This window comes from Martes martes (genome assembly GCF_963455335.1).
Source record: "Martes martes genome assembly, chromosome: 2".
Classification (NCBI taxonomy): domain Eukaryota; kingdom Metazoa; phylum Chordata; class Mammalia; order Carnivora; family Mustelidae; genus Martes; species Martes martes.
In genome coordinates, this window is record NC_137889.1 from 183,961,185 (window position 1) to 183,982,747 (window position 21,563).

The following is a 21,563-nucleotide window of genomic DNA, read 5'->3' on the forward strand; positions in this document are numbered from 1 at the left end:
TCTTTAGGAACTGTGTCAACAAGGATCTCTGGTGCCATGACTTGAGTTGGGTTAGGAAACCGGGAGGCAACAGCAGAAGATTAGAAGTGGGAGAAGAGAGCAGTTGAGGCACGAAGTCCCCTGGGTCCCTCCTGCGGGGTTTCAGACTGACTCTGTTCCTCTACTAAAGGCCCAGGCCGGCCGGTCAGTCCGTTCCTCCTCTTTGCTGCTCTGTCCGACCTTTGTAACCACTTCCTTCCCCAGTCTCTTTAGACCTACGGGTACAGTGCTAGGCGCACGCGTCATGGTCCTCAGCATCACTTACTGGTTTCCCTTAACCCTACCCACGCCTTTATAAATAGCCTTTTATTAAATCCACTTCCGTTGTTCTTCACTGGTGTGGCGTCTGCCTGTTGCAGGACCCGGACTGATTTAAGTGACAGGAGCCTCTCCCTCAGCAGAGGTGATGCGTGGTCCAGTCCTTGGCTCTGGCAGTTGCCTTTCCATTTGGAAAATAGAGCAGCCCTGCCTGGTTTTTCCTGACCTTAGGTCCTGTGCTCAGTTAAGTGCACCTGTTAATGAGTGAGCTGCAGGAAGTTTTACAAATGGGCAATCCCCATTAGCTTCTCTGCCTCTTTGGACTTAAAATATTTGTTCAAGAGGCTCCTGGGTGGCTCAGTTGTTAAGCATCTGCCTTCGGCTCAGGTCGTGATCCTCGAGTCCTGGGATCGCGCTCCGCATCAGGTTCCCTGCTCAGCCGGGAGTCTGCTCCCTCTCCCTCTGCCCTGCTAATGCTCTCTCTCTCTCCCAGTCTCTCTCTCAATCAAGTAAATCAAATCTTTAAAATATTTGTTCAAGAATGAGAAATTCAGGGCACCTGAGTGGCTTAGTGGGTTAAAGCCTCTGCCTTCGGCTCAGGTCCTGGTCCCGGGGTCCTGGGATCGAGGCCCGCATCGGGCTCTCTGCTCAAGCAGGGAGCCTGCTTCCCTTCCTCTCTCTCTGCCTGCCTCTCTGCCTACTTGTGATCTCTGTCTGTCAAATAAATAAATAAATAATCTTAAAAAAAAATAAAAAGAATGAGAAATTTGGCCTCTCGCCCTAAGATATCCAATCACACAGAGAGGAAAGCGCCTAGTCAGCGGAAGCAAACCCAGCTCAAGCGATTTTGTTATCATTAAGCTTTCGGCCATGTTTTAAAACACTGAAAAGAACAGAGATTTCAGGCCCCAGACAAGGGCATTCTCTACCTCTGCAGTTGAGAAGATGACAGGAGATGACAAAAGACTAGAGGGACTGTCTTCCTCCACCCACCTCTTGAACTTGGTCTCTCATACCTAGTGTCTCTTGGAATGTGCTCAACACTCTTATTATGGACTCCCTCTCCTGCTGGTTGAGGAATCTCTACCACCAACTTTTTATATTGGGTGCATTTAAAAAAAAAAAATGTGAGCGGCAAGTTTGACATGGCACAGGGACTGCGGGCACCGGCCAGCTCTGGAGAGCAGTGGAGTCAGGGCGGCAGGTGCAAGCCGGGTGTGTGGGCTCTGGGCCGTCAGCACAGTTTCATCTGCGTTAGCTCAACCTGGGGGAAGGCAGGTCTTCCAGAGAAGGAAGCAAGGAGATTCCAAGCTCCTTGGAGGGAGAGGGTCACTTCTTAGGTTGCAGCATTTGCGTGTGTAAATTCAAGATACACTAGATTTTTGCACTTTACTGTATGTAGAATATACCTTAATTATTTTTTTTTCAAAAGGGTCATATGAGATTAAGCTACCTGATTCTGATACTCTATATACACAAATCTTCCCTTCTATACCTAAATCTGCTGTGGATCTCCCTTCCATACTGCTGACCTTTGCCTAAAACTCCAATATGTAATCCACTTGATATAATTTTTTAAAAATATGGTTATGGATTCATAGGAAATCACAAAAAAAAATTGTATAGGGAAGTCCCGTGTACCCTTTCCCCTACGTTCCCCAATGTTAGCATCTTGCATAACTGTAAGATAATATCAAAACAATGAAATTTATATTGGTACAAGCCACAAAGCTCATTTAGATTTTATCAGTTATACATGCATTCTTGTGTTTTGTGTGTGTGTGTGTGTTTGTGTGTATGTGTGCGTGTGTATGTGTGGTTCTGTGCAGTTTTATTACATGTAACCACCATCACGATCAAGATACAGAACTGTTCTACCACAACACATGATAGGATTTAATAGGAGAAAAAATAATATTTATAGTGCTTTTCCATTTCCCTCAAATGAGAATGGTCCCCTAGCTTGTTTCCTGTTCTGTAATATACTGAGAGGAGTGATGACTAGGGAAATCAGAGACATCTTGTTTCCCCTGATGACTGTTATTGATCAGGGGTGGGTGTGCAACCTACCTGGGTATTTGGCCCAACTAAGTGGAGCAGAGGATGAAGAGTTGAGTCCATGGTTGGGAGAGACATTTTCTCTTCTTTTCTCCCTGTGTCTCCCTCACACCCGTCTGTAAGGTAAGCCAGGTGAGCCCCAAAGAAGAAGCACTGCAGTGTAGTTCTGATGATCCTGGCAGGTAACTTACAACCCTATGGAAAATCAGCATTAGGGTGAAGCTGAGGACAGCAGAGTGGAGGAGTGGAAAGAGGCTAAGTGCTTGAGGACATTATTGAGAAACTGATCCACACCATTACTGGAGCCCATCCTAACTCTAAACTTACCCTCCAGGGACACAGTGGGATCTCTTACTGTTTTAGTCAGTTTAAGTGAGGATGTTCTGTATACTGAAACTACAAATGTTGTTGAAAGAAATTAAAGATTTAAATAAATGGGAAGACATCTATGGGTATGGATCAGGACACTTAATATTGTTAAGATGGCAATATTCCCCCAAATTGATCTACAGATTCCACACATTCCCTATCAGAATCCTGGCTCTCTTCTTGCAGAAATCAGTAAGTTGATCCTAAAAATGCGTATGGAAATTCAAGGGACTCAAAGTAGCTAAACAACCTTGAAAAGAACAAGTTAGAAGACTTGCTGATTTTAAAAACTTGCTACCATTTCTAGATATGTCTTCTGAGGCAAGGGAAACAAAAACAAAATAAATTATTGGGACTTCATCAAAATAAAAAATTCCTGCACAGCAAAGGAAACAACAACAAAACCAAAAGGCAACCTATGGAATGGGAGAAGATATTTGCAAATGACATGCCTGATAAAGGATTAAAATCTGTAATTATAAGGAACTTATTAAACTCAAAACCCAAAAAATGAACAATCCAGTTTAAAAATGGGCAGAAGGCATGAATAGACATTTTTCCAAGGACATACAGATGGCCAATAAACACATAAAAAGATGGTCAAAATCACTGATAATCAGGGAAATACAAATCAAAACTACAACGAGATATCATCTCACACCTGTCCGAATAACTAAAATCAACAACTTAAGAAACAACAGCTGCTGGCAAGGATGTAGAGAAAGGGGAACCCTCTTGCACTGTTGGTGAGAATACAAACTGGTGCAACCACTGTGGAAAACAGTATGCTGTTTCCTCAGAAAGTTAAAAATAAAACTATCCTAAGATCCAGCAATTGCACCACTAGGCATTTACCCAAAGAATACAAAAATATTAATTCAAAGAAATACATGCATCCTGATGTTTATAGCAAGCTTATCTACGATAGCCAAATTATGGAAACAGTCCAAGTGTCCACTGACTGAAGAACAGATAAGGAAGATGTGGTATACAGACACACACAAGCTCACATGCGCACACGTGCGCGCGCGCACGCACACAATGGAATATTACTCAGCTATAAAAAAGAATGAAATCTTGCCATTTGCAACAATGTAGATGGAGCTAGAGACCATTATGCTAAGCAAAATAAGTTAGTCAGAGAAAGACAAATACCATATGATTTCACTCATATGTGGAATTTAGGAAACAAAACAAATGAGCAAAGGGAGAAAAAAAAGAGAGGCAAACCAAGAAACAGACAATCTTAACTACAGAGAACAAACTGATGGTTAGCAGAAGGGAGGTAGGTGGGTTGGGGATGGTGAAATAAGTGATGGGGATTAAAGAGTGCACTTGTTGTGATGAGCACTGGGTGTTGTATGGAAGTGTTGAATCAGTATATTTTACACCTGAAAATAATATTACACTGTATGTTAACTAACTGGAATTTAAATTTAAAACTTTTTTTTAAAAAAACCTACTACAGGGACGCCTGGGTGGCTCAGTTGGTTAAGCGGCTGCCTTCGGCTCAGGTCATGATCCCAGCGTCCTGGGATCGAGTCCCACATCGGGCTCCTTGCTCCGCAGGGAGCCTGCTTCTCCCTCTGCCGCTCTGTCTGCCTGTGCTCACTCTCTCTCTCTCTCTCTGACAAATAAATAAATAAAATCTTAAAAAAAAAAAAAAAAAAAAAAAAAAAAACCTACTACAAAGCTTCAGTAATCTAGACAGTGCAATACTAGCATAAGGATTGATATATAGGTTGATGAAATTGAATTGAGAATCCAGCAAAAAACACTTACATTTATGGTCAATTGATTTTCAACAACGGTCCTGAGATAATTCAATGGTAATAAAATTCACCAGATCAGGCTGGGACAAATTGATATCCACATGCTAAAGAATTAAGTTGAGCCCCAACACCATACCATATAAAATATTAATCCACGACTGGTCAAAGACCTGAATGTAAGAGCTAAAATTTTAAAACTTTTAGAAGAAAACCGGTGTGTATCTTCATGACCTTGGATTTGGCAATGGTTTCTTATATATACACCAAAAACACAAATGACAAGAAAGAAAAATAAATACATTGGACTTCATCAAAATTAAAAACTTTGCCTCCTGTTGAGCCGGTTCCATTCCTGCAAGCTTTGCTATCGCTGACATGGAACACGCCTTCCTTGCCATCAAGCCAGTCTGCGTGCAGAGCCCTGGGGTTCACCCTGCCACACTCAGTACATTAAAACTTCCTCTCTGGGGAGGGGGTCAAAAAACAAAAACAAAAACAAAAACAAACCAACTTCCTATCTGGAAATGTACTACCTGGGTCCTCTACTGGAATGAAAGACTTAGTCTCCCGGCTGCTAGAAATGTGGTGAGAAGACTGCTCAACCATCACCCCTCTCTGCGGACTGCCTTTGATCATAAAATTGCCTTGCCCAAAGTCAACCTCTTTTAAGGATAGTCCACATTCTTCAATGACTCATCAATGCAGGAGTGCAAAGGCCCAACCCTTCACTACAACTTGGGTCAACTCTGCAGAGTCATTTCCGATCCAGATCTCCCTGAGGGATTGGTTTGAAGGCTTTTGCTGGGTCTGCATCACAACTCAGCTTCTCCCTTTATTCAATCCTGCTGCCTTTCCTTCCCTTTGCCAGGTGCTGGGACCAACTACAAAATATCAAGGACATCAAGGGGTAGGTAGCTGAGGCCTCTAGATCCCAGAGTCAGTGGGACCAAGCTTGTCCTTATAGGATTTTCTCTTTCAGTATTCCACCAGTGTGAGCTGCATACACACTCTCCTTTACCGGGGAATACATAAATGAAACCAAGAACATTTATACCCACACCAGAAAGGCAACATTCCTCTTTAAACAGCTCTTTCCATGTAGAACCTTATTATCAGGGAAGGGAACACTTTCTTTATTCTTTAGAAGATAACTCTTTCCTCCTCTGTAAAGGGCAATAAATAAACTCTTCAAGCAGTTGTAACCTCAATGAGTTAGTATATGTGATGACACTTAGAGCAGGGCCCAGCCTGTGGTAGGAACTATGCTTACCAAAATAAGAAATCAGAGTGTTTCTGAATAGCAGCTTCCTTTGTTATCCCAGAAGGACTCCCAGACCTAATGGTAAAGTTCTGCCCGTTTCCTCTGGGGGAGGAGAGTTGCCAGTTCTTTCATCGTCCTTTGAGATACTCACCTGCATGCGTGGGAGAGGCTCTCTCCCATAAATGTGTCAGAACACTCTCTGTGCTCTATGATAATGCGTACTGCGTTCCTCCATGATGGGACCTGTTGCAACACCATCACAGAGGTATGTGTCTTGTGATTCCTGAAAGGGGTGGTTTACAGTACATGGTGTCTCTTAGGCTTATTTGTCCATGAAATCCGCCCTCTCCCTTTGATGTTGAGTCATAACCTGGGAACTATTTCTTATCTACTGACCACATTTTTTGGAAACTCTGATCTCTTTAAGGTGACTATTTTAATTTAGGAGAATATTTTTTCCCAAATAATAGCAGGCTAGAAGTTAAACAGAGCCAGTTTGTGGCCATGACACTATTGGTCATGACTACTCTTTATTGAGCACCCACTAGGTGCTAAGTATTGTCCTGAGAGATATACAAGCATCACTTCATTTTAACTCTCCTAACAGTCCTTATAGAGATGGCCATTTTATTTTATTTTTTTAAAGACATTCATTTATTTGCCAGAGAGAGAGAGCACAAGCAGGGGGAGCCGCAGGCAGGAGGAGGAGCAGAGTCTCCACTGAGCATGGAGCCCAATGCAGGACTTGATCCCAGGACCCTGGGACCATGACCTGAGCCGAAGGCGGACGCTTAACTGACTGAGCCACCAGCCAACCCAAGATGGCCAATTTATAGATAAGGAAATTGAAGAACAAAAAGGTTAAATAGCTTGCAGAGATCACACAACAAGTAGTGGATTCAAATCCAAGTCCGTCTGACTTGAAACCCCATGAGTTTCTATTTCTGGTTTGAACATAGTAGCATTTCTCTTCTCTTCCTTAAAATCAGCCAAAAGCAACAAAAAGATGGAAACACAAAGACACAAATTCTTTTTTCCTAGAAAGTAGGAGATAGCTAAAGCCCCAGGTCTCACTTTGTTGGAAGGACTGCCCAAAACAGTAAAGATTAAGAAAGGCGGCATGTGGGAGCAAGCAGAGAGAAAAACCTACAGCAAGGGAACACTGTGGCTGTGTATCTCAGAGAGAGCTGGGTGCAACTCTTGAAATCAAGGGGCAAAACCTAACTCCCCTTATTCACAGTACTGGGGCAAGAGTGCACTCACTGGTACCAAGAGTGTCCCTGGACCCTGTTTGGTATTAAAAGACAGAAAGGAATCTTCTGAGGAACCAGAAACTAGCCATGTTTTCAAGAAACTCTGTGTCTGCAATAGCGTAAGAGTCTTTGGGCTGTAAGAACTTCATGGCTGCTTACCTTCATTGCTTAGGGAGAAGCAAAACTCAACATACTCACTTAAAACCCCAAATCAGGGACCCCTGGGTGACGTAGTCAGTTAAACATCTGACTCTTGGTTTTAGATCAGGTCCTGATCTCAGGGTCATGAGACTGGGGTCAGCACTCAGCAAGGAGTCTGCTTAAGACTCTCTCTCCCTGGGGTGCCTGGGTGGCTCAGTGGGTTAAGGCCTCTGCCTTCGGCTCAGGTTATGATCCCAGGGTCCTGGGATCGAGCCCCGCATCGGGCTTTCTGCTCAGTGGAGAGCCTACTTTCTCCTCTCTCTCTGCCTGCCTCTCTGCCTACTGGTGATCTCTGTCTGTCAAATAAATAAATAAAATCTTAAAAAAAAAAAAAAAAGACTCTCTCTCCCTCTCCCTATGCCCCTCCCCTAAAATAAATAAATAAATAAATTCTTTTATTTTTTTAATTTAAATTCAATTAGTTAACATATAGTATATTATTAGTTTCAGAGGTAGAGTTCAGTGATTCATCAATTGTATATGACACCCAGGGCTCATCACATCACATGCCCTCCTTAATGTCCATTATCCTGTTACCTCATCCCCCCATCCCTCTCCCCTCCAGCAACCCTCAGTTTGTTTCCTATGTTTGAGGGTCTCTTATGGTTTGTCTCCCTCTCTGGTTTCATCTTGTTTTATTTTTCCCTCCCTTCCTCTACGCTCCTCTGTTTTGACCCAAATCAAGAAAAATTTCAGGTAGCCTGACACTTCCTCTTATAAACTTTCTGTAAAGAGCTCACCAAGACAAAAACTCATCTCCTGCAATGATGAAAAATAGAAAAGAAACCAGTGCAAGGAACTACACAAAGATCCTCTAAGGACCAAAAAAAAAAAAAAAAAAAAAAGAGTGAAAAAGAGCAAGAAACCAACTGGTAGACAAAGAATATTCACCAGAATAATGTTTCTATGAAGCAGTTAATAATTGGGATCAAAATCCATCATGACTCTTGGGAACCTGGGTGGCTCAGTGGGTTAAAGCATCTGCTTTCGGCTCAGGTCATGATCCCAGGGTCCTGGGATCAAGTCCCGCATCGGGCTCTCTGCTCAGCAGGGAGCCTGCTTCCTCCTCTCTCCCTGCCTGCCTCTCTGCCTGCTTGTGATCTCTGTCTGTCAAATAAATAAATAAAATCTTTAAAAAAAAAAAAAATCCATCATGACTCTTTTTTTTTTAAAGATTCTATTTTATTTATTTGACAGATCACAAGTAGGCAGAGAGGCAGGCAGAGGGGCCGGGGTGGTGGTGGTGGGGGGGAGGTGGGAAGCAGGCTCTCCGCCGAGCAGAGATTCCAATGCGGGGCTCAATCCCAGGACCCTGGGATCATGACCTGAGCCAAAGGCAGAGGCCTTAACCCACTGAGCCACCCAGGTGCCCCTCCATCATGACTCTTTAAAATGTAATGAAAGCAATAGCCACTGTGAAACCAGAGCATAGAGCAACCAATGCTAAGGCTCAGGAAGGATACAAGGAGGTGATAGGATGACATGAAGTGGCAGAGCTTAGATATCAGTGCCAGCCTGGAGACCAAGCTCATGTATTCATCTCCTAGTAGAGGCCAAAAAGGGTGGTGATGGAAAACGCAAACAGCGTAGGTTTTCTTGTGACCAGAGCATGATTGGAGGGGATATTTGGGGCTAGGTGAGCTTATCTCCAGAAATCCAAGGTGGCCTGCTACAGTTTTTGGTCAGCTTAAGGGTGAATTCGAACTACAACTCTCAGCAAATATCATGTATTCATGGAGCTCAAAGTTCAGAAGAGTAGATTGTGCCAAAGTCTCTCTTGGCTGTCAGACTGTTGCATGGGGAGTTTAATTTAAAGGAATCATGCCTGGGGTGGGGGGAAGGAATCATGCCTGGGGTGCCTGCTGACTCAGTCAATAGAGCATGCCAGTCTTGATCTTGAGGTCATGAGGTCAAGGCCCACACTGGGCATAGATTATTTGAAAAACAAATCATGCCAAAGAATTATTATTATAGGTAAATAGTATAGGAATTTTAAAAATCCCTTTATATATACGTGTGTGATTGATAGACAGACAGACAGACAGACAGACATAGGTCCTATGTATCCTGTAAACTAAATGCGTAGGCTAGGCCTTTCCCACCAGAGACTACACATAATGCTGCTTTTCCTTCTCATTGCCTAATTATATTAACTTAAGCTCTCATTTAGTTTGTTTTTAGGAAATATAATTTTGATACATACCAAAGCACCACGGAAATTTCTAGAAAATTTTACTTGCTTCCAAAGTCCATCCAAGTTGTCCCCTGCCTCCTCAGCAATGATCAGGCCAACTCTGAGCTATCTTGGGCCACCATTTGCTATGCCAGATCCTTCCCCTAGAGATTCCTAAAATGCCCTCCCTCTGATTATTTCTGCTTTCCCTTGTGCTGCTTCATCCCAACCCAGCATAGCCTCTCCCTTCTTTCTTTTTTTTTTTTTAAGATTTTATTTATTTATTGGACAGATAGAGATCACAAGTAGGCAGAGAGGCAAGCAGAGAGAGAGGGAGGAGGAAGCAGGCTCGCTGCTGAGCAGACAGCCCAACGTGGGGCTCGATCCCGGGATCCTGGGATCACGACCCAAGCTGAAGGCAGAGGCTTTAACCCACTGAGTCACCCAGGTGCCCCCTCTCCCTTATTTCTACAGAGTACTAGCTGAAACCAGGCTGTGATGTTTATTTTATTTTTTTTACTTTTAACTTCTTTTTTAAATTTTAATGTTTTTATTTTAATCCAATTAATTAACATATAATGTATTATTGGTTTCAGAGGTACAGGTCTGTGATTCATTGGTCTTGTATAATATCCAGTACTCATTACATCACATGCCCATTTACCCCATCCCCCTACCTCCCTGCCCTCCAGAAACCCTCAGTTTGTTTCCTATGTTTGAGAGTCTCTTATGGTTTGTCTCCTTCTCTGATTTTATCTTGTTTTATATTTTCCTCTTCCCCTTTGATCCTCTGTTTCGTTTCTTGAATTCCACGTATCAGTGATATAATATGATAGGTATCTTTCTCTGATTGACTTACTTCGCTTACAGGCTGTGATAGTCAATGGAGATTTTCTGGAAGCTGGTAGTTAACTCGAAGGAATTATGACATGGGCTTAGAATCTTCACACGGCTTAAACTTTCCACACAACTCCCTTGTGGAGCACAGCTTAGTTTAAACCCCAGCCTGCAATCACCTGGTGAGGCCACTAGATTTTACTTCTTTCCTGACTTCATGAATGAGTCTTTGGTCACATCTTATTTGCCAAGAATTCAGACCCAAGTAGAGGAAAAATTTGCCCCTACTCAGACCCCTACTAAAACTCCCTTCCAGCAGGCCTGTGTTAAGTTCCAGGACCTAACTTTTCCCAGAATGATTGGCAGCAGAAATGTCACATTCCCAACCAATAGGGCTAAACTTGCCCCCACTGGGTAAAGTTTCTCAGGAGGTCGAGGCAATTCAGTCTTATTTAGATCATAGGGTAGCCCCAGCTTGGGCATAGGAAACCCAATCCAGTTTGTTTTTCACAATCTCCTTTCATTTAAGAGAACAACCCTCCAGCTATTTTCAGAGTCTTGTGTCCTGATCTCCTATCTATTTGTACAGCAATACACCTGTATCCCTTTATCAAAAATTAAAAATAATATACTGTCCTTCCCTTACACATTATCATTCAGGGCAGTTTAGCTCCTTGGAGACACATGTATCAAATCCATGCATTCCGGAAGAAGATGTGGTAGCCTATCTTTGAAGATAGCCCCCAAGGAACCATACCTCCTGGTACTAAATACTTGTGTAGTCCTCTCTGCCATGAAGTCTGAGCTAGCCTTGGGACTCACGTATACAATGGAACGTGCCAGAAGTGACATTGTGCCAGATCTAGGCCTAGGCCTAAGAAGACCTAGCAGCTTCCACTTGAACCTTTGGGAGCTCTGAGCCACCACATAAAAAGTCAGGCTGCACTCTTGAAGAGACCACATAGAAGGAGAGGTCATGTCGATAGAGGTGCCAGACTTGCAGTCAAATCTCCCACGGCTCCAGAATGATGCCATCTTGATGGTTCCAGCCAGGTCACTATCTGACTACAGCTGCTTAGGGGCCCCAAACCACTAAGTTTTAATGTACATTGTTACCCAACTATATGAATGGAAATACAGCTTGTTGTCCTACATGAAATTCACGGGGAAAAAGAAGAATAGTTTACCCCAAAGGAGAACTTACTACCCCTCATCTTTTTTCTGCTTGAAGATATAAAATAATTTATAATTATTTTATAATATATAAAATATTTTATATTATAATGTTTGTTGTCCTTTTGACATTTCAGACATGTCAGGGTCAGTTTATATTTAAGGCTCAAGCCTGAAGTACCACCATCCCCTCATTCCCCTAGACATCTCAGTGTAGCTCATAGCCTTCCCAGGGCAGTTTAGGCCTGAAACTAGGGTACAGGGAGATCTCTCTCCTCTTTCCATGCTTAACTCCAAGGGTCAGGGCCTTTCTCTACCACAGCAAATGAATCAAATTAAACAAACCCACTTATGAAAGAGCATGAATTACATTAAAGGAGTTACAAATATAAAAAAAAGAGAGAAAAGTACACATATATGAAATTTGAAAATATTAAACTAGAAATGTAGGCATGAAATGAGATGTTAATATACGAGAACAGAATGTATTATACAGCTCGATGCAAATTAAAATTTTGCTCTAATCTGACCTTGCAACACAGCATTTGGTATAAGGCAAGGCCATCTTGACCACTGATTAAGGGAATCATTGCTGAGGCAATGGTTATATCATGTGCTGTCTTACACAAAATATGTTCTTGCAACATAGAACAAGAGGATAGTATTTTATCACTGCTTACCCAAACAACCAATTCCCAGTTCCCCCAAAACAATAGCAAGTGCATACCACAGGTTGCTGACAAGTTGTCTTCTGCCAGTTAGCAACCTCTCATCATCCCTCAGTTGACTATCTTGGCTTTCATAATGGCCTTCTACTCTTACCCGCAATTCACAAGGTCTTAGGAAGACCATTTTTATCTATTCATTCAATCATCCATTTGTTCCACAAATATTCGCTGTAGGATAGATATTCTTCAAAACATTGAAAGCAGGATAAAAACTCAATTCTAGCAGCCTTCTAACTGCCACAACAATTACAGAACATTTTGTAGGTTCAAGTGTATTCAAACACATTATCTCCTCTGCTGCAGTAAATCGGTCACCAAACAAACCTCTCCGAGAAGATGGGGTTAATTCCACCCACACATCTCTAGATTGGTAGGATTTGTTTTCACAACTTCGGCACCATTTAATAAGGGCGATTGTGGCCCTGCATTATTCCAAACATAAACAATGACGACGGGGCGCCTGGGTGGCTCTGTGGGTTAAAGCCTCTGCCTTCAGCTCGGATCGTGATCCCAGGGTCCTGGGATCGAGCCCCGCATCAGGCTCTCTGCTCAGCGGGGAGCCTGCTTCCTCCTCTCTCTCTCTGCCTGCCTCTCTGCCTACTTGTAATTTCTGTCTGTCAAATAAATAAATAAATCTTAAAAAAAAAAAACAACAACAATGACGACGACATCTCGGCAGAGAGAGACCTCATAACAATTTCTTATCGATGAGTGGTCATAAAGGTAGGCGATGATGCCACTGCAGGATCACCACTTATAAATAATACAATGCACTGAAAAACTAAATGCACCTCTGAATGACAGAAATGATGCAAGCTGACATAAAGAAATAAATGGACAGTGTGCTATGACAATAAGTGTTTTATAAATACCTACTTACATCATCGTAAACCTAGGTGAAAAATTAGGGAGGGAGAAACTATATTCACATGTGTCCCTCTCTGGTTCCTGAGTACTTCTCAGAATTTTCCTCTTAAAGGTGGTCAGACAGTTTTATACTATAGGCCTTAGGACAATGTCCAGATTTCTTTAGATGGGCCTGCTAAATTATTGAATAAGCTCAGGCAAATGATATTACTAAATATTTTATCAGTACTAAGAGAAGCATTTTGAACACATGGCATTATTTTCTAAAGATAAGTATGTTCTAGAAGCTTCAAGGCTAAAAAACAAAATTATTTGAAGAGTAGTGTGGATTTCTAATATTTAAAATGTGGGCATGAGATTCATATTTGCTAAAATCTGTCTCTTTCAATATGTGAAAAATAATTTAAACACATTTGATATGGGTGGCTGAATGATAGTGGTCATTTGAAACTTGTTTCTCGGAGGCTATTTCTCGAGGTCAAGAAATTTAAGATCTAGTTTTCTTTTTCAGACCAGAGTGAAGTTAACAAATGTTGAAAGCTACTAATTTTATAGATGATGGAAAAATGGTGAGAAGGAAAATGAGAATGCCCTGTTTCCCTATGACTTCAAAGAATCCTACAGACATAACTTCATTCATCTAAGAAAACAACCCTGCTAATTATATTATATATAATTATATTATTATATATAATAAGATAATCTCATAGTTGCCTGTTTTATAGAAAGAGAAGTCAAGCCCTGGGAGAATTGTGCAAAAGTTGAAAAACCAGAGAGAAACCCCCAGATCATCTCTTTGGCTCAGACTACACCTTCCTTGTAATTTGAGATGCATTTTCCTCCTGATCTGACTGGCTCAGTGGATTGTCAGCTCCTCCATAGTGGGAATATATCTCCTTCATGTCTCCCCTGTCCCCCTTCACGTCTCCCCTGTCCCCCTTCACGTCTCCGCCCCCTTCAATTCTCTTCCTCTCTCTGGTCACTTCTCAGTCTTCTGTAGGCTTCCCTCCAACCAGTCTTGCAGGTTTTGGTCCTTCCTTGGCCCTTTTTCAAGTCCTGGCCATCAGCCCCTGACATCTTTCTCAGATCTACATTTGCTTCTCCATTCCTACTGTTGTTGCCTTCTTTTTTTCAAGTTTTCATCATGTCTTTGATGGACAAGACACCAGCCCCTTTTACTGGTCTATCTGACTTCAGACACAGTTCCTGGCCACCCATCGACAACAATGTCTCCAAAGCAGCTCTATACATCAATTTTGTTCACCTTCAGTGGATCCACCCACTGTATGTAAATAGTCTTCTTCTATATCAGTTTCATACTTCTGTAAATCCCTCCTTATTGCATTTTATGCTCTAAAAATACCAAACCCTGCAACCTCCAAATATGCTAGGCCTCCCTGCCTTTCCATGTTCTGTTCTCTCTGCTCTACCCTGATGTCTAGCTGGCAATGTCTACAAGCCCTTCAAGTCCCGCTTCAGGCAGTCCCCCCACTATGAAAGCCTTCCCTGACTCCCCAAGGCAGGTTTTGACCTGCCTCCTCCATTGCACCACCCATACACAACTCTTCGAGCATTGGCAACACAGATTGTGAGGCAGGATCATTTTTATTTATTTATTTATTTATTTGAGAGAGAGAGAGAGAGAGAGAGAGAGAGAGAGCATGAGAGGAGAGAGGTCAGCAGGAGAAGCAGACTCCCTGCGGAGCAGTGAGCCAGATGCGGGACTCGATCCTGAGACTCCGGGATCATGACCTGAGCCTAAGGCAGTCACTCAACCAACTGAGCCACCCAGATGCCCAGGATCATTTTTTAATGAATTGGAAAACCTCAATCCTTCCCTCCTATGTGTCTTTTTTACAATTCATAAAATACTTCACTTCCGGTCACCAAATGTGTGGTTAGTCCCCACACCAAGCAATTCTCTGTAATACCAGTGGAGTTCCCTACAATTCATTTTTTTAAGATTTTTTTAAAGTAATCTCTACACCCAATATGGAACTCAAACTCACAACCTCCTCCCTGTTTCCCCCTCCCCCTAGATAAAAAGTCACAGGCTCTACCGACTGCGCCAGCCAGGCACCTCGCCCCACAACAATCTAACTCAATTCCAACACTATCTACCTGGAGATAGTGTCAGATCCCACAGGTTAGGGGCTCAGTCCTCTAAGACTGCCCCCTCCCTGCTTCAGATGCCAATCACAAGTCGTAGGTCCCCTACAACCAAGTAGTAGTTTACCTACAATGTCTGCCTGATTTGGCTACAAATCAAAGGTTCCACAACCCCTCCTCAGGTTCAATTAATTTGCTAGCACAGCTCACAGAACTGAGGGATACATTTACTTAGGCTCATCAACTTATTAAAGGATATGATAAAGGATACAGATGAATGGCCAGATGAAGAGATACATAGGGGGAGGTTTGGGAGGGTCTCAAATCCAGGAGCTTCTGTCCCTGTGGACTTGGAGTGCATCATCCTCCCTGTGCATAGATAGGTTCACCAACCTGGAAGTTCATCAAATTCTGTGCTGTTGGGATTTTTATGGTGGCTTCATTGTGCAGGCATGATTAATTATTAATTCCATTTTCAGTCCTTCACCCTTCTCAAAAGAATAGGGGTTGGGGCCAAAAATTTCAAGTTTCTTACTGTGATTTGGTTTTTTGAGTCCCCATCCAGGAGCCATCCTGGAGCCCATTGAGAATTGTCTCATTAGAACAAAAGATACTCTTGTCACTTAGAAAAATTGTAAGAGTTTTAGGAGGGCTGTGCCTGTAGCCAGAGAAGACACCAGTAGATATTTTTTTTACTACCTCACATATATTAAATTATTTTTTCCTATGATAACAAGATAGAACTTTCAGATAGGAAAGTGCACAAATCTTAAAGTGTGCAGCTCAGTGGATTTTTTATGTGAGAGTCCTGAGCACAACTATCCAGTATGAATGCAAGCTTTCTTGTGCCCCCCCAACCCAGATAGTGACCCCTAAAGGCAACCACTAATCTTTTAATACCACGGATTAGTTTTGCCAACTTTTGAACTTCATATAAATGGAGTCATATAAAATCACATCTTTTTATGTCTAACTCCTTTTTTTCAACATTATCTCTTTAAATTTTATCTGTGTTATTATATGTGGATGTAATTTTTTTATTTGCTGAGGAGTATTTCACTGTGGGATTACCATAACTTATCAATTCTACTGTTGATGGGCATCAGAATTTTTCCAGGATGTTTTTTTTATTGTTGCTGCTGCTGTTGTTGTTGTTGTTGTATTAACTCTTATGAATAATACTACTATGAAAATTCTAGGGCTATCTTTTGGTGAATCTAAAGATTCAGTTGATTTAGACCCAAGTGTAGTTGCTGGTTCATGAAACATGCCTATGCTTAGATTTAGTAGAAAATAAGTAGTCTTCCAATTTATACTCCCCAAAGCAGTATGACATATGGATAATCATCTATCGATCTATTTATCTGATGGCTGTGATTCCACATCCTCACCACTCAGTATTGTCAGTCTTTTTAATTTTAGCTTTTCTAGTGGAGGTGTCAGTGAATCTCACTATGGTAATCTGGCATTTTCTGTTTCTAGGATCTCCTGCCACCTCCACCCATCTCCCATTTGGGCAGTAGTGATAATATTCTCTATTCACTGCCCTTAGTGCAGCTTTGTAGAGTAGAAATGCAGACAAGAGAAGAGAGAATCAACTCCTAGTTTTTCAGTTTAAAAATAGACTATGAAACTCATTCTTAGAAGCAATAGCTTTAGAGTTTCTTGGGAACACCAGTATCTGGATTTTGAGTACCAGAAGCTAAAATCTCAAAGAATTCAGGGCAGTAAGTATTTTTTCATCAATAAATTTGAGAGAATGCAGGCTTGTATAAGACTTTAGTATAAGACCACTCTACAGTTGGTAAAGATCCTTGGAACAGAGGTGAGGATCAAGAACAATTCCGATGAGTGCCCTGCTCCAGACCAAGTCTGAGGGTGGAGCGAGGAGAAATGATAGAACCTCCATATTGGGGGCGCCTGGGTGGCTCAGTGGAGTAAGCCTCTGCCTTCAGTTCAGGTCATGATCCCAAGGTCCTGGGAACAAGCCCCACATGGGGCTCTCTACTCATCAGGGAGCCTGCTTCCTCCTCTTCTCTCTCTCTCTCTCTCTCTCTCTCTCTCTGCCTGCCTCTCTGCCTACTTGTGATCTCTGTCAAATAAGTAAATAAAATCTTAAAAAAAAAAAGAAGAAGAAGAAGAAGAAGAAGAAGAAGAAGAAGCTCCATGTTGGTTAAGGTCTCCCAGAGGAGAGGGAAGTTGTTCCTAAACACCAGTATCATAGGACCTGCCTGCACCCAGCATGGAATGGACACAGAGTACAAATGGCTTGAAGGTGCATTGAAACCAAGAACACCTGAGACTGTTTCGCTGGCATTCCCAGAGCCAGAGAGTCAGTTGAACAAGAGCCAAACATTTCCCATGCCCTGAAAGAGATGTAAAGGTAACTGAGAGAGCAGATGAGCCTGAGGAAATCTTATGATTACAAGGAAAAAACATAGCAGCAGATAATTGCCTGGATCTTCTTATCCATGATCTGATAAGAAAATAAAGTCACCTCAGGAGATTCCAGTGAGAAAGATGAAGAACAACCAAAAACCAGGTAGAATATGGCCACTGATTCCCAGACACCAACTACTCTTCCCCCTCCTCATCAGAATGCCCTGACCTAGCCCTCAGAATAGAGATGCAACCCTAGCATGAAGAAGAGAGAGACGAATCTGATTGGCTGAGAAAGCTTGATTAATTCAGATTACCTTTCTGCCACCTGCCAGAATGGAGGCTTAAAGTTAAAAGTTAAGTTTAGTTACAGCAAAAACTAGGAAAGTTTTGTTGCTTGCCCACTCTAGAATGTGTACTAAAATTTGTTTGGACTATATATTAGTCTGGGTTCTCCAGAGAAACAGAACCAATAAGATATATATAAAGAGATTTACTATAAGGAGGTACCTTATGTGATTAAGGAGGCTGAGAAATCTAAGATCTGCAGTCCACAAGCTGGAGACCCAGGAGCCGATGGTAATGGTATAGCTCCAGTCTGAGTCTAAAGACCTCAGAACTGGAAGAGCTGATGGCGTAAGTTCCAGTCCAAGTCCAAAGGCAGAAGAAGAGCAATGTTCCAGGTCAAAGACAGGCAGAGAGAGCAAAATCTCCCTTCCTCTCAGCTTTTTGTTCTACTAAGCCATCAGTGATTGGATGAGGTCCACTCCCACTGGGGAGAGAGTATGCTTTATGCCATCTACTGATTCAAATGCTATTTATAGAAATACCCTCACAGACCCCAAAATAATGTTTATTTTAACCAAATATCTGGGCACCCCATGGCCCAGTCAAGTTGAAACACAATACGAACCATCACAGGTTATGACAGTTTTTAAACTGTTCATGTGCCTCTCTACCCAGTAGACTATCTACTCCTTGTGGCAAGGACCGTGTCTTTTCATCTCTGGCTCCCCAGCACTTATCACAGGGCTTGAAGTACAGAGTGCCTCAGTGTCTGTTCAATGGATTCATCCATTTGATGTCTAGCGGAACTTCATAGTCAATGATGACAAACACTCTGGGGTAAACTAATCCATTGGGTCCAGTCTGTTTAGCCAAGACTTCATTTGTATTTGGGACAGAGATAAAGAGATGATGAGGGTAAGAGGGAGATAGCCCGTTGACACCTGTGTTCTTAGTCACTGGAAATTATAAGGTTACAAGATCACAGAGAAATCCTTTAGGGGCTGAGCAATCAGCTCAGGATCTAACCCAAGACAAAGTCAGACATTGTTGCCCCAAAGCCTAAAGACAGGACCGGTTTTAGTGCGGGTGGATTATACCTTTGCCTCCATGGTGTGATTTCTAGGGACTCAAGCAGCCCCCTCCTTCCCATCTGCTCCTGCTGGGTGATGCCTGCTATTTTATTGTCAGTACTCTGTTCCTTAAACTTGAGATTTGGATCCTTGCTAAAATGGAGGCACATTTGGGAGATATAATATTTTGAAATTGCTATCAATGCTTGAAGCGACCAAAGAGTTGAGGAATTTTTTATATAAGAGGTAGTAAGGTGGAGAAGAAGAGAGTAATTAACAGGTATCTAGAGATCGAGAAAGGTGTTCCAAGCATACAGAGAAGAGACAGAATGGAAAAACCTGGAATGCAGATTGTGTGGACTTTGCAGTTCTGCCTTTGACCGACTGTACCTCTGCAAGAATGGAATTTGGCTCTGGATCTGGGAAGACTGGACAAAGAGAACAAAGATGACTGCCCCTCCCCCTGGCCCTCCTCACAGTCTCATTGGCACTATAGTAATTGCCCTGGCTGGCTTGCCAGTGGTTTTCTGTCTTAGATTAGTTGGTGCTTTTTTTTTTTCCTTTTCTTTTCTTTTTAAGTTTATTTAAGTAATCTCTATACCCAATAGGGGACTCAAACTTGAGACCCCAAGATCAAGTGTGACATGCTCCTCTGAGTAAGTCAGCCAGGTGCCCCTACCTGGTGCTTTTCTAAGGAAGAAGAGAACAGAGTTAGACTATAGTAGAAGTAAACCCTGGGACACGGGCCAACTCGCCAAATTGTTTCCTGGGCTTGGGATGCGGAGAACTATGTAATTATGAGACTGTGATACACAGAATTGGCTCAAAGAAATTAGATACATACACCCAGTGGCCAAGAGCAAGGAGAAAAGATAGATTTGTTGGAATCAAATGGATTTTATGGAGGTCAACAACTTAGAGGCCTGGGTTTTCTGATGAGAAGATATTGCTGAACCCAATCCGATTATTTTAAGAAGTTGCTCTCACCAAAGCAAAGATAGTGATGGCTGTGGCTGGGCTGTTGACAGGCAGGATCTGAATCTGTGTCCCAGAATTCCCTGAAAGGTTTGACTACTAGAGCAGCCCATTGTTCTCTTCATTTACTTGTGTCCTGTCGAATGGGGTGAAGAGGATCTGTCTCTTTCCAAGTTTATCTCAGCTGGGTTTCTGTCCAGTTATTGAACACGTTATGTACCTGCTTGGGGTAGCTCAGAAACAGGTGTGCTATCATGGATTGTAATTTAAGTGTCTTTGGAAACGTAGCGCCTTAGAATGACATGGAGTCAGGGAGAAAATTTAAGAGATGGAACTTTCTACTTCCTCTTTGATCTTCGCCCTTTCTGCCAATGGCTCTGCTGACAGATCAGCCTCTTGGTTAGCATGATAAAGTAGCTCTTGCCAGGAGACAAGGAAATCCTTCTAGAGTCTTCGTCACCAGGTTATTTCAAAATAAAGTGGGCAGGACTTTAATGCTAGAGCTTGAAATCCAGTGGGTAAGCATGCCCCCAAGGATTCCTCCTGGCAATTTTCACAGGGGGAGAAACTGCACGGGGGTGCGACATCCCTTCCCTGTGCCTGAGAGACAACGTCAGCTGTGAAAATAAATAAATGTGTAAGAATAAATCCACACTAATGTCAAGACTGAAAAAATACTGAAAAGAAATCAAGAGTCATTCGCAATGCTGGAATTGGTATCTCAAAATCAGGGTAATGGAAATATCAGCAGTTTCTCCCAAAGGTCACTGTATTAGACTTCTTCCGAGAAACAAAACCAGTAAGACAGATATTGATATATATTTGTGGAAATTTCTCATGAGGAATTGGCTCACATGATTATGGAAGCTGAGAAGTCCCATCTACTGTCAGCAAGCTGGAGACCGAAAGCCAGTGGTGTCATTTTTAGCTGGAGTCCCAAGGCCTGGAACCAGGGGAGCCAGTGATGTAAAGCGCAGTCCATTACAGGAGAAGGTGAGTGAGATGTCCAGCTTAATCAGTGAGGCAGAAAAAATAAAAGGTAAATTCCTCCTTCCTCTTATTCAGGGCCTCACCAGACTGGTTGATGTTCACCTACATTGGAGAGAGCCATCAGTTTATTGAGTCAAAGAATCGAAATGTTAATCTCATCCAGAAACACCCAGACACACCCAGAAATAGATTTAATCTCGGGCACCCGTGACCCGTCAAATGGACACATACAATGAACCATCACAATCCAAGTCTTTAAACATGTCATACACATGTGTGTATTTAATGCATGAGAGTTTTTCCCATGTAGTTTTCTCTTTTAGTTAGCATCTTGAAATATTTTTTTAATTTCTTGTTTTTTTTTAAGATTTTATTTATTTATTTGACAGAGAGGGATCACAAGTAGGCAGACAGGCAGGCAGAGAGAGAGAGGAAAGCAGGCTCCCCACTGAGCAGAGAGCCCCATGCGGGGCTCGATCCCAGGACCTTAAGATCATGACCCTAGCCGAAGGCAGAGGCTTAACCCACTGAGCCACCCAGGTGCCCCAGGCATCTTGAAATATTTAGCGGTCTTCTCCTTCACATGGGTTTACACAGTGGCTTTTACAAAGTATTCATCAAAGATTTCTTTACTATCTTAAAGTTGGGATTTAATTTAGAAACATTTTCATTTAAACAACACACCAGGGATATTTTTTATTGTAGGCAAGCTGCTCTTGTAAGGAAGGTAGAAATCAAGAAAAATGTGAAGGGAAGTCGCCCT

The 21,563-nt window shown here is 42.3% G+C and overlaps 1 pseudogene across 1 annotated transcript in view; it reads left to right on the plus strand.

Moving 5' to 3' along the window:
- The first annotated feature begins 5,971 nt into the window (after positions 1-5,971).
- The window catches only part of LOC308338365 (importin subunit alpha-1-like), a 30,832-nt pseudogene continuing 15,240 nt past the window's right edge, over positions 5,972-21,563 (plus strand). The window contains exon 1 of the transcript in view: positions 5,972-6,022. The product of the transcript in view is annotated as an importin subunit alpha-1-like (transcript). The remainder of the gene's footprint in view (positions 6,023-21,563) is intronic.